Genomic DNA, 15,879 nt, shown 5'->3' with positions numbered 1-15,879 from the left:
TGTTTGACAATGCCTGCCACTTGCAGACAATACTTTATCAAGTCAATACACCAATCAACAGCCACACAGTAGCCACAGCTGTTTGACAATGCCTGCCACTTACAGACAATACTGTATCAGGTCAATACAACAATCAACAGCCACACAGTAGCAACAGCTGTTTCACAATGCCAGCAACTTGCAGATAATACTTTATCAGGTCAATACAACAACCAACAGCCACACAGTAGCCACAGCTGTTTGACAATGCCTGCCACTTACAGACAATACTTTATCAGGTCAATACAACAATCAACAGCCACACAGTAGCCACAGCTGTTTGACAATGCCTGCCACTTGAAGACAATACTTGATCAGGTCAATACAACAATCAACAGCCACACAGTACCCACAGCTGTTTGACAATGCCTGCCACTTGCAGACAATACTTTATCAGGTCAATACAACAATCAACAGCCACACAGTAGCCACGGCTGTTTGACAATACCAGCCACTTGCAGACAATACTTTATCAGGTCAATACAACGATCAACAGCCACACAGTAGTCACGGCTGTTTGACAATGCCTGCCACTTGCAGACAATACTTTATCAGGTCAATACAACAATCAACAGCCACACAGTAGCCACAGCTGTTTGACAATACCAGCCACTTGCAGACAATACTTTATTAGGTCAATACAACAATCAACAGCCACACAGTAACCACAGCTGTTTGACAATGCCTGCCACTTGCAGACAATACTTTATCAGGTCAATACAACAATCAACAGCCACACAGTAGCCACGGCTGTTTGACAATACCAGCCACTTGCAGACAATACTTTATCAGGTCAATACAACGATCAACAGCCACACAGTAGTCACGGCTGTTTGACAATGCCTGCCACTTGCAGACAATACTTTATCAGGTCAATACAACAATCAACAGCCACACAGTAGCCATGGCTGTTTGACAATACCAGCCACTTGCAGACAATACTTTATTAGGTCAATACAACAATCAACAGCCACACAGTAGCCACAGCTGTTTGACAATGCCTGCCACTTGCAGACAATACTTTATCAGGTCAATACAACAATCAACAGCCACACAGTAGCCACAGCTGTTTGACAATGCCTGCCACTTGAAGACAATAATTGATCAGGTCAATACAACAATCAACAGCCACACAGTAGTCACAGCTGTTTGACAATGCCTGCCACTTGCAGACAATACTTTATCAGGTCAATACAACAATCAACAGCCACACAGTAGCCACGGCTGTTTGACAATACCAGCCACTTGCAGACAATACTTTATCAGGTCAATACAACGATCAACAGCCACACAGTAGTCATGGCTGTTTGACAATGCCTGCCACTTGCAGACAATACTTTATCAGGTCAATACAACAATCAACAGCCACACAGTAGCCATGGCTGTTTGACAATACAAGCCACTTGCAGACAATACTTTATTAGGTCAATACAACAATCAACAGCCACACAGTACCCACAGCTGTTTGACAATGCCTGCCACTTGCAGACAATACTTGATCAGGTCAATACAACAATCAACAGCCACACAGTAGCCACGGCTGTTTGACAATACCAGCCACTTGCAGACAATACTTTATCAGGTCAATACAACAATCAACAGCCACACAGTAGCCACGGCTGTTTGACAATGCCTGCCACTTGCAGACAATACTTTATCAGGTCAAAACAACAATCAACAGCCACACAGTAGCCACAGCTGTTTGACAATGCCTGCCACTTGCAGACAATACTTTATCAGGTCAATACAACAATCAACAGCCACACAGTAGCCACGGCTGTTTGACAATACCAGGCACTTGCAGACAATACTTTATCAAGTCAATACAACAATCAACAGCCACACAGTAGCCAAGGCTGTTTGACAATACCAGCCACTTGCAGACAATACCTTATCAAGTCAATACAACAATCAACAGCCACACAGTAGCCACAGCTGGTTCACAATGCCTACCACTTGCAGACAATACTTTATCAGGTCAATACAACAATCAACAGCCACACAGTAGCCACAGCTGTTTGACAATACCAGCCACTTGCAGACAATACCTTATCAAGTCAATACAACAATCAACAGCCACACAGTAGCCACAGCTGGTTCACAATGCCTACCACTTGCAGACAATACTTTATCAGGTCAATACAACAATCAACAGCCACACAGTAGTCACAGCTGTTTGACAATGCCTGCCACTTACAGACAATGCTTTATCAGGTCAATACAACAATCAACAGCCACACAGTAGCCACAGCTGTTTGACAATACCAGCCACTTGCAGGCAATACTTTATCAAGTCAATACAACAATCAACAGCCACACAGTAGCCACAGCTGTTTGACAATACCAGCCACTTGCAGACAATACTTTATCAGGTCAATACAACAATCAACAGCCACACAGTAGCCACAGCTGTTTGACAATACCAGCCACTTGCAGAATATACTTTATCAAGTCAATACAACAATCAACAGCCACACAGTAGCCACAGCTGTTTGATAATACCAGCCACTTACCAACTTGGATCCGAACAAAAATGTCATTGTGGCAAGAGGTAGCAATTTTGTTTCTTTATATTTAATATTCATTAAAAACATTTTGTCAGTGACGTGTCCCAGAAACCAAAACTATTTCTTAAGTCGAACCTGGTTTGTGACAGTCATCAAATCCTTGGATACAAAAAGAGGGGCCAATCATCACCAAGCAACTACAGACCAGTTTCCCTCACGTGGGTAGCCTGCAAATTACTGGAACATATCTTTAATCACTTGTGTGAAACCCAACTCATAAACACCATGGAAGAAATCCATCGACACCTAAATCAAAATAACAAAGCTCAGATAGATGTGCAGGTGCTTGACTTCGGCAAAGCATTCGACACTGTAGCCCATGAGAGATTACTTCATAAAATAGAACACTACGGGATTAGAGGTAACACCTTGACATGGATCAGAACATGGTTAACCAACAGAACCCAACAAGTAGTTGTAGATGGAGAAACATCAGACCCTACATCAGGAGTCCCCAGGGCACCGTACTAGGCCCTTTGATGTTTCTACTCTACATCAATGACATTGGTGACAACATTAGCAAAGACACCAAAATCAAGTTATTTGCTGATGACTGCCTACTATTCCGACGCATTGCTAACTTCAATGACCAACAACAACTCCAAAAAGATCTGGATAGCCTTGTGAGCTGGTCTCATCAATGACAGATGTCATTTAAGCCACAGAAATGTCACACCCTACATATGACAAGAAGCAAAAATCATCATGATAATATCTACAGATTGATGAATGCCAACCTCTCTGTTGTACCCAACCATCCATACCTTGGAGTTGAAATTCAAAAACATTTGTCATGGTCTCTTCACATCAATCAAATAGCAAGCAGAGCTAATACAACACTTGGTTTTGTGAGCCCATGCCTCAAACACCGCAGAAAAGTCAGCAGGCTCACTATGCTTTACTGCTCCATCCATGAAGAAATTGCCCTTAACATCCCTTATTACATCACCCCAGTAGAACGACCACAAAGAAATAGACATAATCAGCCCAGGGCTTCCTTGCAATGCCGCACACAAGCGTACCACAAAAGTTTGTTCCCAAAGACGAGTGAAGACTGAAACGAGCTCCCAAATGATCTTATTCATCAAACATCATCATCCCAATTTAAGATATCCCTAGGAAAACATCTTTCATTACAATCTTAATTTCACGCTTGCATGGCACCGGCGTGAAGTCAAACTGCATGATGATGCCTAGCGGCGATATCCAGTCAACTTTCTGAAATTCTGTCATCACATTCTTAAATTTGTTAAAAAGTGTAATGTCACAATTCAACCATCCTTTTTTACCAGACTACCTCTCGAACTGAATTGACATTGCATGACTGGACATGGCGTAGCGTTATCGTCACCTGGGGGTACAAAGACTCAGGGTCAATAGAACAGAAATCAAGCAGAGGATATGAACCAAAAACTTTTCAATTCATTCAAGGATAACTAAGGCTACACCATGGAACAAAAGAGGAATCAAACCAAGGTCAAGCCCATGCAGAACATAAACTTGCTACTTACTTTATCATCAATGGTGTCAATCTTAGTCAGCACTACTCCGTCAATCAGTGGAGGTTGATCCATGTCTCAATGGTGTGCTCGATTGATTGCCTGGTCCACTGCTTCGTTACCACCCAAATAACTCCCTAACCAAGAGAACTAACTCAGAATGGTTGATTTCGATCAGCTGTTTGAGCAAAAATAGCAATACAGGAATAACAGTAATCATAAGGAAATGAAACATTTTCTATCTTTGTGCAGTTCTCTCTTGAAGGCAATAAATTGAATTCTGTTTTTTACATCGTGTTTCTACAGTGGAAGCTACGGCAACAGTTGAAAATAAGTTACAACGAGTTGCAATACGACAGCTGTTTCTTGCAGAGTGTTCTTGAAAGCGTGTTTGGCAATTAAAACGTGTAATTTGTGATTTTTTAAATTTCATTTCAACCAGCAAACTAGTGCTCAAAATCTAAACAAGGATGCTTAATAACTAACCTGATGAAGTTTTGGCTCTATGAATGCTCTATATTTCGAAAAAACTGAACAAACATAACCACAATATTCTGAATCTCAAATGCCAAAGTTGCCGAGTCATATTTTGAATTGCGCCCTCTCATGACACATTCCCCAAATCAGCATTTGGGACATGATTCTCATTCAGCCGGTTTCACATATTTGTGGATGCTCCAATTGAAAACCAAGAACAAACTGAACTGTTATACACTGCCCAGTTAAGTTAGGAATATATGTCTATGTAGAACAAAGGTTCACGAAATTAATTCCCTTCCAGTACAATCAATGATTATGTTAAAAAAATGTATCTTTAATAGTGTGATAAATTTCAGTAAACATTCTATTTGCGCAAAAAGTTATTACTGATGTGAATACTGATAAAGTTCGGAGAGGATACATTTTCATTGTGAAGTGAAAATAACGTATGAAAATATGGGAAATATAATTGTTTGTATTAATAACACCTAACTTCCGGTTTGATGACGTCACAGCATTAGAGTTATCCAAACGTGAACATTGTAATGGATATCATTACTTGGACTACGAAGATATGACAGGGATCAAATGATAGAATTAAATTAAAAATATGATCCTTTTCAAATTCTAAAATTAAAGAAAGAAAACTCTATTTGATGTGCCGCTAGGGGGCGCCCTTTCGGATGATGACGTCATCACACTTTTTTTGTGTCTGGTATTCCTCACTTTCATAATATGTGTATAGTAAAATGCTTCCACTTTTGACTTGCATTCGGTTTTTATTGCACTTCCGGTAACAGCGGAAGTGAAGGTCAAGCGGTTTTGTGTCTGGAACAAGAAATGTTTCTCAGGGCATAGTCTACAACCTCACGAAAAACCAAACACCATACTCTATGTAGTTCAAAAGATACAGCGCAAACTATTTTGTCAGAATTTGCCCTGAAATTGCTTGTAACTTGATACTTGATGACGTCATGATGACGTAACAAAATTTAGAACATCTTCGTAACATGGTACAAGTTCACACTAGGTTTCTGGATCATACTGTGACGAAAATGCCCCCAAATCCCACTTTTTACTTAAGTTTTATTACTCTAAATCTTACATATATTCTCCTAGAGATCTGGCATTTTTGTCTAGAAAATTCCTGTTGTCTTTTCAGGTATTATTTCTAGGTAGTTTTGAGTATTTTCCTGCCGAAATTCTGTGTGTACACTCACGTGTTTGTTTACACATATGTCAGCTGTGCTATAAATAGCGTGATGGTAAAATCCAACATGGCTGCCATTTGAGCAGCGCTTAAAACGTTTCTGATTGGCTGAAAGTTCTAAAATTATTTCTAGCAAACTGAGACTTCTAAAAAGTAATTTATATTATTAGGACGTTTTACTAAATAATTATGAGGCTTTTTCAGATGTGAAGTTGTCTAATTTGAATCAACTTTGAAAGATGGGCAAGTTTTGATGACTTTTCTGTCAGATTTCGTCTAGTAAGTCACAGCCTCGACTCCATGGGTGCGTGCGCATTCCTTCACTAACCCCTGGCCGTGATGTACACATAAATGATGCTGACTGGCTTTTCAGAGCGTACTGCGTGTGCATTTCGAAGATTGATACATTTAATACAAATCTTTGCTAAATAACGCAATGTCCAAACCTTATGTTTGAAAGGATGGATTCCTTAAAATCACAATTTTTAACATTTTAAAGATGGCGTCGGCACGTCAAACGGATAAACTTCTGCCTAATTACCGTATAATGTGCCATATTTTGATACATTTAAATTACACAATTCCAGGGGTTAAGATTGCGCAAGGCATGATGGGAAGCAACATGGTGCAGAAAGATCTCGTACCCATGGGAACAAGGTTGGGTAAGTCAGTGACTGTCTCATGATTATTCATATCTGTGACATCACTGAATTTTCTTCAATGAACTTAAAGGGAATATACATCATTTGCTTTTGCTGTAATTTTCAGAAATGAATGGAATTGGGGGGTTTGGAAATATATAGCAAATATAGTTACACTGACCTTTTGAGGTTTTGGGTTCAAAAATGCTATAAAAACCAAGAAAAACAATCATTTTCCTGTAGTCTGGTTCCCTGACTCCATATAAGAAGAAACAGAGCAGTTTACATACATTGGGGAATTGTAAGGTCAGAGAACCAGTCTAGCTGGCTTGTACCCGTTCATAGGTGTGTAATTGATTGCAAACAAGTGCGATGGTCAATTGGGGCCAGTATTTGGAAAAAAGCCAGTTTTTTCCAACGCTGGTCAGCCGACCAGCGTTGGAAATTGATACAAGAATACCACTTTTCTTGAAAATGACAGTATACCAGGTGCCATGATTTTACAGGATGCTTTACACTGTCATACACTTACAGTCCAGCAAGGTATTTCAAAATGATTTGGTAGTTTTATTTTTTGATGTTTGCAAATGTTGTATTTTCCCTTTAAGGTGGTTACATTCATTCACTACTTGTAAAAGTGAGCATTTGGGGGATTCTGTATAATTTATTCACATGTTTACAACAGATTTACTGTAAGGAATGTCTTGAAGATTAATTTAAGCCTTTTTGTGTGATATTTTGCTGTATAATTTTGGAGAAATTGAGGGGAAACTATCGCTATGTGAATTCAGTATACTGTGATTTTTACAAAATGGGCGTGGCCTATTTACTAGCGCGTACTTTTGATTTTCGCGCTGGGCCAATAGGGTATAAATAGGGCAGATTTTGTTCATTCTGGGTACGGTTCTTTGATGGGTGTTGGTCTACTGCTAGCTGCGAACTCTACTGCTGATCTCTAACTGTATTTACACATAGTGCTTTGGCCAGTTTGGGGAGCTGAGATCTTTACAACTTGAGTTGGGGGAGCCAACTTGATTAAATTGGGGTGCTGAGCTGAGCTGGGGAGTAAAGGTTTGGGAAGCAAAGTTTTGGGGAGCCAACTTTTGGGGAGCCAAATTTTGGGGAGCAAAGTTTTGGGGAGAAAAACTTTGGGGAGCCAGAGTCGGAGAGCGGATATCTAGACAGTTAGTAACTGTGGTTTACATCAGTTGTAGCTGATATCTTTAATTATTAAGACTCTGACAGGAGTCAGGGGATCTTGAGATATATTTGGAGTCAGGCTGCTGAGTCGGATTTCATCGAGGAATATCAAGAGAGGCCTGGGGCCTAAGTGTATTTTATTTGATAAGATTTTATTGCCGGACCACTCAATTAGAACACATTTGGGGGGGGGGGGGATCACAGAAATTTAAAAAAATGTTTCACTTGACACATGTTTGGAAATTGATAGAATGCAAGAAGGTTGTCATTCATTTGTGCATTCCCAAGTTGCAAACCAAGTGCAATTAAAGTGCATGGGGAGGGGGGATTATAGAAATTTCCAAAAATGTGTCACATGACACATCTTTGGAAATGATCTTTTCTTTTCTTCAAATTGACAGCATGTCAGAAAGTTGTCAACCATTCGTGGATAACAAACTAAATACAAAAATTAGAACATATGGGGGGATTTACAGAAATTTTCATTGACACAATGGGGAAGGGGGCCAGATTCACAGAATTTTCCTTAGTAACTCCTATGAACATCTATGGAAATTAACCGCACGCAAGGTTTGGACCCATTCGTGGATTTCCAAATTGCAAACCAAGTACAAATTAGAAGCATGGGGGAGAAGCCAATTCACAGAAATTTTCAAAAATGTGTCACTTGACACGCAAGAAGGTATGCGAGAAGGTTGTCATTCATTTGTGGCTTCCCAAATTGTAACAACGCATTGGGGGATTTACAAAAATTTCCAATATTATGTCACATGACAAATCTTTGGAAATGATCTTCTTTTGTTTTCTTCAAATTGAGAGCATGGCAGAAAGTTGTCAACCATTCAAGGATTCCCCAATTGCAAACTAAGTACAGATTGGAACGCATTTGGGAGGTGGCAGATTCACAGAAATTTCCAAAAATGTGTCACTTGACACATCTTTGGAAAGGATCTTATTTTGTGCATGCCAGAAGGTTGTCAACCATTCGTGAATTAAGTAAAAATTAGAACACATAGGGGAGTAGGAGGATTCACAGAAATTTCCAAAAATGTGTCACTTGACACACGTTTGGAAACTGATAGCATGCGAGAAGGTTGTCACTCATTTGTAAATCCCCTGAATGCAAACCGAGTACAAATTAGAGCACATGGGGGATTTACGGAAATTTCCAAAAATGTGTCGCTTGACACATCTTTGGGGCACGTATGTTTCAGCCCCATAGACCGTGCGTGCATTTAGTTCGTCTTCTCACGCATGCGCAATGGTTTCCTCCGCGTCGTCAGCTTGCAAACAGCGGTAGCAGACGACGCACTGAACGATTGTCTGGTTTTCATGTCTTAAAATGTATCCTTCTCAAACGTACTTAAAAGATTATTCAAACCAAAAATTATCAGCAGACCAAGTGAACAAAGATATAAATTGTCTCTACAGTGTGGTAACGGCGCTAAAAACCTTTTCAAATATATACAAAAAAGCAATAATTATGGACAAAAAACGTACAAAATGAAAAGGAAAAACATCGTTCGCTTTTGAGTTTGGTTTAAACATTTGGACAATTTGCCGGGTTTACCTTAGATCAGCCGTAGTACCATCGGAAAGGATGATAGATCATTTTCATTTTACAGGTGATTTGATGTAAGAAGGAAACCTGTAGTTATAAAAATCGTCATTTTTCGAGTAAACCCATTTTGAAAGCTTCATGCACAAATACATTGGTCCCAGTACCCTCTATGATCGTACTTAACTGCATTTCAGGGCCGGGAACCAGTCAGTTGTAAATCGTTTCAGTTAAATGTATACATTTCCAACGCGTCGAAAGATTACAAACGGAGCGCCGCGGCGCGCGTGGCGCGTGGCTAGCCATGTTTACGGGCCAGATTCCAGGGTCTGTGTACAGGTACGTGCACAGTAACGTCACATTCAACGAAAAAAACGTATAACGTGAGACCTTACTTTTCTCATTGAAACGGTTTCCGACTTAAATGATATTTATACTTCGCACTTTTCGTGGCATCCTTTACCATTTTTCAGTGAAGACAAGTTTACAATTACTCTGCAAAACTGAAAAATTATCCCCTAAACTGTCGCCTGTTTTGAATTTGTGACCCAATATTTTCGTACTACACGACACGGAAAAACAAAACAAATGCATCAAATACTCTCTGTTTTTTAGCGCTAAGGTTTGCAAAAGTGACTTTGATTGCCTTAAATTCCTGTCTACGTGGAAAGAAAAATTTATCAAAGTACTTTGAGCGTGATGTTGACCGATACTTCAGTGGCTCAAACTGCGACTGCAGGCATCCATGTTTGCTGATTATCAGTATTTCATATTTTGAGTGCGCATTCGCGCAAACTAAATGAGCGGCTGAAACATACGTGGGGGGGGGGGGAATTAGAACACATGGGGGGGGGGGGCAGATAAACAGAAATTTCCACAAATGTGCCTCTTGACACATGTTTGGAAACTGACATCATGCAAGGTTGTCACTCATTCGTGGATCCCCAATTTGCAAACCAATTACAAATTAGAATGCATGGGGGAGGGGCGGATTTACAGAAATTTCCAAAAATGTGTCACTTGACAAACGTTTGGAAATTGGCAGCATGCGAGAAGGTTGTCACCCATTTGTGGCTTCCCCAATAGGTCTTGTTCAAGTGACGTCATTTCCTACAGACCAGCCACGTGCATCAACATACTGAGCATCCAATTGCATAACGAGTATCGGCCGCGTCGAAATTCGAAAAACATTTCAAGCAATAAGTGCAGATGTTTGGAACATTTTCAACACTGCGCAATGCATGATATATTGCGTAAAATACGCAGTTGCAGCTCTCCTACAGATTTGGACGTCATTGATCAAGCCCTATAGCAAACCAAGTACAAATAGGAATGCATGGGGGGACCAATTCACAGACATTTCCAAAAATGTGTCACTTGACACATGCTTGGAAATATTAATAATAATAATAATAATGAACATTTATAAGGCGCCGACATCCACCAAGCAAGACGCTCATGGCGCACAATACATACAAAACAATTACACTATAAATTAAGTTAAATTTGAATAACAGAAATTAGTGACAGAAGTAATAAACATCAACTCATTAAACACAAAAACGTGAGGTAAACATATGAGTTTTCACAGAAGATTTAAATACAGACAATGATGATGACTGGCGAATTTCAAGGGGTAGATTGTTCCAGAGTTCGGGAGCGGTGATTGAGAAAGACCGGTCTCCCCAAGAGTGATTGGTGCGGGGAACAGTAAGCTGTAGCACTCCGGCCGAACGAAGACTACGTGACGGCTGATATTTCGTGATAATGTCCGTTATGTAGTCCGGTGAAGTTCCTTGTAGTGACTTGAAAGCGAGAAGGAGGATCTTGAAGGCAATGCAATCAGCGATGGGGAGCCAGTGAAGGGACTTAAGACGGGGGTGATGTGAGTGGTGCGTCTGGATAAGGTGATGAGGCCAACAGTGGCATTTTGGAGGCGTTGAAGTTTGTTATCCGGTGGTGTGGCAGGTTATACATGAGTGAATTACAAACATCTAAGCGCGAAGTTATAAATGCATGGACTAGTTGCTCAGTGCCCGTATGATTTAGATACTTCCGAATGAAGCCAAGATTACGGAGATGAAATCTGACTGATTTTGACACTGCTGATATCTGATCAATGTGGGACATGTGGGGGTCGAAAGTGACACCTAGGTTGCGACACTTGGTGGAAGGATGGATGTGGCAATCTCCAATCCTAATGCTGGTGATATTGAACTTGGCGAGTTGTTGTTTTGAGCCACACAGGATACATTCAGACTTGTCGTCATTCAATTTGAGACTGTTCATCATCATCCATGTCTTGATCTCATCAATGCAAGCCTCGAGATTCTCCAGGGCAGACACAGCATTGGTTTGAGATGGATTGAAGGATTGATACAGCTGTATGTCATCAGCATAGCAGTGATATTGAAGGTTGTGTTTCTGGATGATCTGGCCGAGTGGTAAAATGTACATGATGAATAACATGGGACCGCCAACAGATCCCTGAGGAACACCACAGTCAAGGGAGGCAGGAGCAGATAATACTCCATTGAAGTTAACAGACTGTTGCCGGTCTGCAAGGTATGAGTCAAACCACTGCAAGGCTGCATCGTGCACTCCCAAAGAGTGCAAGCGACTGATCAGGATGGCGTGATCTATGGTGTCAAATGCTGATGACAGATCGAGAAGCACAAGTGCCGTTACTTTGCCAACATCCATCTGTCACAGGATGTGGTCGCGGACAGATGAACAAGTAATGTTTCTACACTATGGTTCTGACGATTTGCAGATTGGCGACTATCCAATAGATCATTATTCCGTAAATGCATCGACAGCCTGGAGATAGCAACACACTCAAGTAACTTTGAGATGTACGGCAAGTTGGAAACTGGGCGGTAGTATTGGAGTTCTTTAACAATGCTGGACACATGTGGGCAACTTTGAAAACAGAAGGAACAACACTGCATTGCAGGCTGCGGTTGATAATCGTGGTGATGGCAGGAACGATGGATTCAGAACATTGCTTAAGGAGCCAGGTTGGTATAGGGTTCAAGTCACATGATTTGGCTGGGGATTTGAAGATGACAGTGCAAACCTCATCTTGAGAGGCGGAACAGAGACTGGTCATGCAGTGTCTCATCTTGAGAGGCAGAACGGAGACTGGTCAGTGTAGTTTGTGTTGGCGGGGTGGGGGTAGAAGTATCTGTATCTGGCACAAGGGAAGGTAGTGCATCACGAATCGAAGAAATCTTGGACGTGACAAAAACGGCTGAAATGGTCAGCCAGTGACTTGTCGGAATCGTACTTGTGGTAAATAAGATTCCTTATTCCTATGGAGAAGCTTGTTGGCGACACGAAACAGTTGTTTTTGATCACCGGAACACTTGGAGACTATTTCTGAGTAATGGGTTCTTTTGGCCTTACGGATCAGCGAGATCACATGCTGGCATTGTTGGTGATGTAGATGGCGGTCAATCTCGAGTGAGGATGCATGCCACCTGTGCTCAAGCTGTCTTCGTCTGTGCTTAGCTTGGAACACCTCATCAGTGTACCAACCGGTGTCGGGCCGAAAAGAAATGACGGAACTCGTACTCAGGCAGCAAAGTACTCGTACTCGAATAGCAGTACTCAGGGGAAATGGTATAGCTTGACTTTATACACCATGGCCTTATTTTATCAATACTTTCACTTTGAAATGGTTGATTGGCTTGTGGAGAAATTGAAGTTTCCTGATTTTCCTCTGTGCACGTCCAGACAAACACAACAGCTAGCCGTGTTTGGGTCTGCATATCGGTCTGACTGGGTCTGGGCCAATTATTACGCACAATCAACCATTTGCCATATGGCTGTATTCGGAATACAACTACTTGTACTCGTACTCGGAAGTAAAGTACTCGTACTCGTACTCGGAAGTATAAGTACTCATACTCGGAGACCTGTTCTTGTTCCCGGGGGTACAAGTACTTGTACTCAGTTACTTACAGTACTGTAAGTATTCAGGGATGTGATTGGGATGTGACAAAAAAAACCTGAAAATGTTATGCACGAGTACAAAATCTTGCGAGCGCGGAGCCATTACGGTGTGGGGTCCGGGGCCCGCTTAAGGGCCTTGAAAAATTTTGGATTTTAGATGCTCTGTGGTGCAATCTAAGCCTTTCTGGGCCATCATTTCAGCCAAAATATTTTGCCAATTTTGTTATTTCTTTTTTCACTTTTGTTGCATTTTGTTTCAGTTCATCACCATCATCATTGATTTGTCACTTATTTGTAATTATAAATACTCCATGGTGATTAATAATAACCATTGTAAAAGTATGAAGAAATAAATAAAACAAGATTATTCTACACAAATATTTGTTTTGCTTCATCCACAACTGAATGGAACATACCATCTTTGGAAGCACCAGACTGTCACAATAAAACCACCCTTTTCTTGTATCTGTGACTATTTAATAGGTAGTGTGAATAAATCTTTTTTTTAACCCTTGTACAACTACGCATGAGTGGATCAGAGCCCAAACCTAGCCAGCCGTGGTTGACTGATCAAGGTAACAATAAGAACACATTCCACACACAATACCTCTAGGAGCATCTTCCATGTACCCACATGCACACAATGCACATCCCTGGTATCTCCACTCTGGTAAGGTAGATATTTTGCATATTCATGAGCTTTGGTTTAAATAAGAATGGGAATGAAGTTAAGTTTGAATGAGTGTGAGGAAATGAGATGGTAATTAGTGGAAGGTTGCTGGAATTTGAAGGGAAAGTGAGGTAGTTGTCTCCATGATTCTGAGCTGTGTACATGTACATGTATTTGAGCCATCACTCTGCTCTGCTGCAGCGATTTTTGATACTTTAGGGTAATTCAGGCCCTAAGATCTTTCTTCCAAGCAATCTGGCTTGTGACAATCGCAGTGCAGCCAACATTGAAGATTTCAGAGTGCTTTTCAAGCAAATTTGTGCTTGAATGTGTTTTTAACTTTGGCGTGAGGGAGACAAGTCAGCAACATTGACCAGCAACCGTAAGTTGAAGATTTAATTGTTTTCATGATTAATTAAAAGAAAAGAAAATATTGTTTTCCCTTCAGTATATTTATTGTTGTGAGATTCACCAGGATTAAGGATTGAATCTAGAATTGTTAATTGTTTGAGATAAAATTGATTGGCTATATATTATGAGGATTGTTGCATACCTGATGTATATATCAGAAGTTGATTTAATTGTGTTAATTTAAGAATGAGAAAAGTCTAACTGACATGAGATCGAAGTATAGAGTAGTATTCATTTTTAGGATTAGCTTTGAAGAACATTTGATTGGTGATTCGGCCTGTATTTTGTATAGTGACTCAAAATTATTGTGAGAGTTTATTGAAATTATAAATTTACAGACGGCCTAATCTGATCCTATAATTGACGAGGATAGACGCACGAAGGCGACGCCACAGGCACTGAAGTCAAGCCAGAGGGCTGAAGGCAGCTTACAGCAGCAGCATTTCCAGTGGTTTTAACCGTGGAGTGGGTGGCGAGAACTACCAGGAAGAAGTCAGTTGTTTTTATGCCTGCATTTATGTAATTGTTTTTTTGATAGTATTGTAATAGTGTATTTTGAATTTGCAGTAACGTGAGGACGTGAAACGTCATCAAAAGTAGGATAAAATATTCAATTTAAATTTGTGACTTCGTTCACACAGACCCTGCGGGGAGTGGAGTTACAGAGAACCTAATAATTTGGAAGTATTTGCGGAGAGAAGTTTGAAATTTGATTCCACTTATACAGTGAAGACTAAGGAGTTTTGTTTTCATATATTTTGGAAAAGTTTAAATTAATAGTGTGCAGAAGGTTGTGAATCTTGGGTAGATTCAACCGTTCGTAATAGTGTAATATATTTTTGTGTTGGATATTTGACCAGTGTGATTAATCCCGTATTCATTCGTACCTTGGATGTAATTGTCCAACACAGCTGTGATATTTTCTGTTTATATATTTGATTACAATTTACAGGTGGTGCATTTGAGAGTAATTAACTCAAGCTTGAGGTATTGTTGTAAGTAGGAGTGATTTTTAAATCAATAAATTAATTCGGAGAACAGAATAATTTGTGGACATTGTTTTATTTACCACTGTCTTTGAACATTTTAAGAGGAAGGTTAACTGGATCTGACACAGACTAATCAGTCTCAATGATGATGTGCTTCGGGTGTTTCACATGGGATACGAGCAATTTCTTTCCACTTGACGCGTAGTTGATAGTGTCGTTGCAAACATTGCAAAAAACCTTGCCAGCGGTTGCTATTTTATCGAAACACTCTTGAAATTCATGCTGATGCCCATCAATAATAACGGAGTCCTGAAACCATTCCCACCGGAACTTATTTTTCACTTTTTTCTATCAAGCTCTCGCACTGATTTATCTCCGTGCAACAATATCGACTTGTTGGGCGCAGCCATGTTGGAAGCATCCGTACACGCCGCGTACACAAACACTCGACGCACATGAAACAACGTGCATAATCCACACGATTGCACTGTACTGTATGCCGTTGTGCATGCTGAGCAATATTAGTCTGTACACCTGACCAGCGCAACACGTGCATCTTGGGTACCGACACAGGAACTAGACCTAAATAATCACAACCTCGGACCCGAGCGAAAAATCACATGATTGCGCTAACGGCAACGCATGGTCTTCAACCTCG

General features: G+C 40.6%; 1 long non-coding RNA gene across 2 annotated transcripts in view; it reads right to left on the bottom strand.

The window, feature by feature from the left end:
- Positions 1 to 15,879, bottom strand: part of LOC119733137 — a 59,542-nt gene that overhangs the window by 37,594 nt on the left and 6,069 nt on the right. For both annotated transcript variants that reach the window (XR_005271669.1, XR_005271668.1), the window contains exon 2: positions 4,118 to 4,283. This is a non-coding gene — a long non-coding RNA (uncharacterized LOC119733137). The remainder of the gene's footprint in view (positions 1 to 4,117; positions 4,284 to 15,879) is intronic.

The sequence above is a fragment of the Patiria miniata genome, unplaced genomic scaffold (genome assembly GCF_015706575.1).
Source record: "Patiria miniata isolate m_02_andy unplaced genomic scaffold, ASM1570657v1 HiC_scaffold_25, whole genome shotgun sequence".
In the NCBI taxonomy this organism is placed as follows: Eukaryota; Metazoa; Echinodermata; class Asteroidea; order Valvatida; family Asterinidae; genus Patiria; species Patiria miniata.
This window is presented reverse-complemented; position numbering and strand designations above follow the sequence as displayed.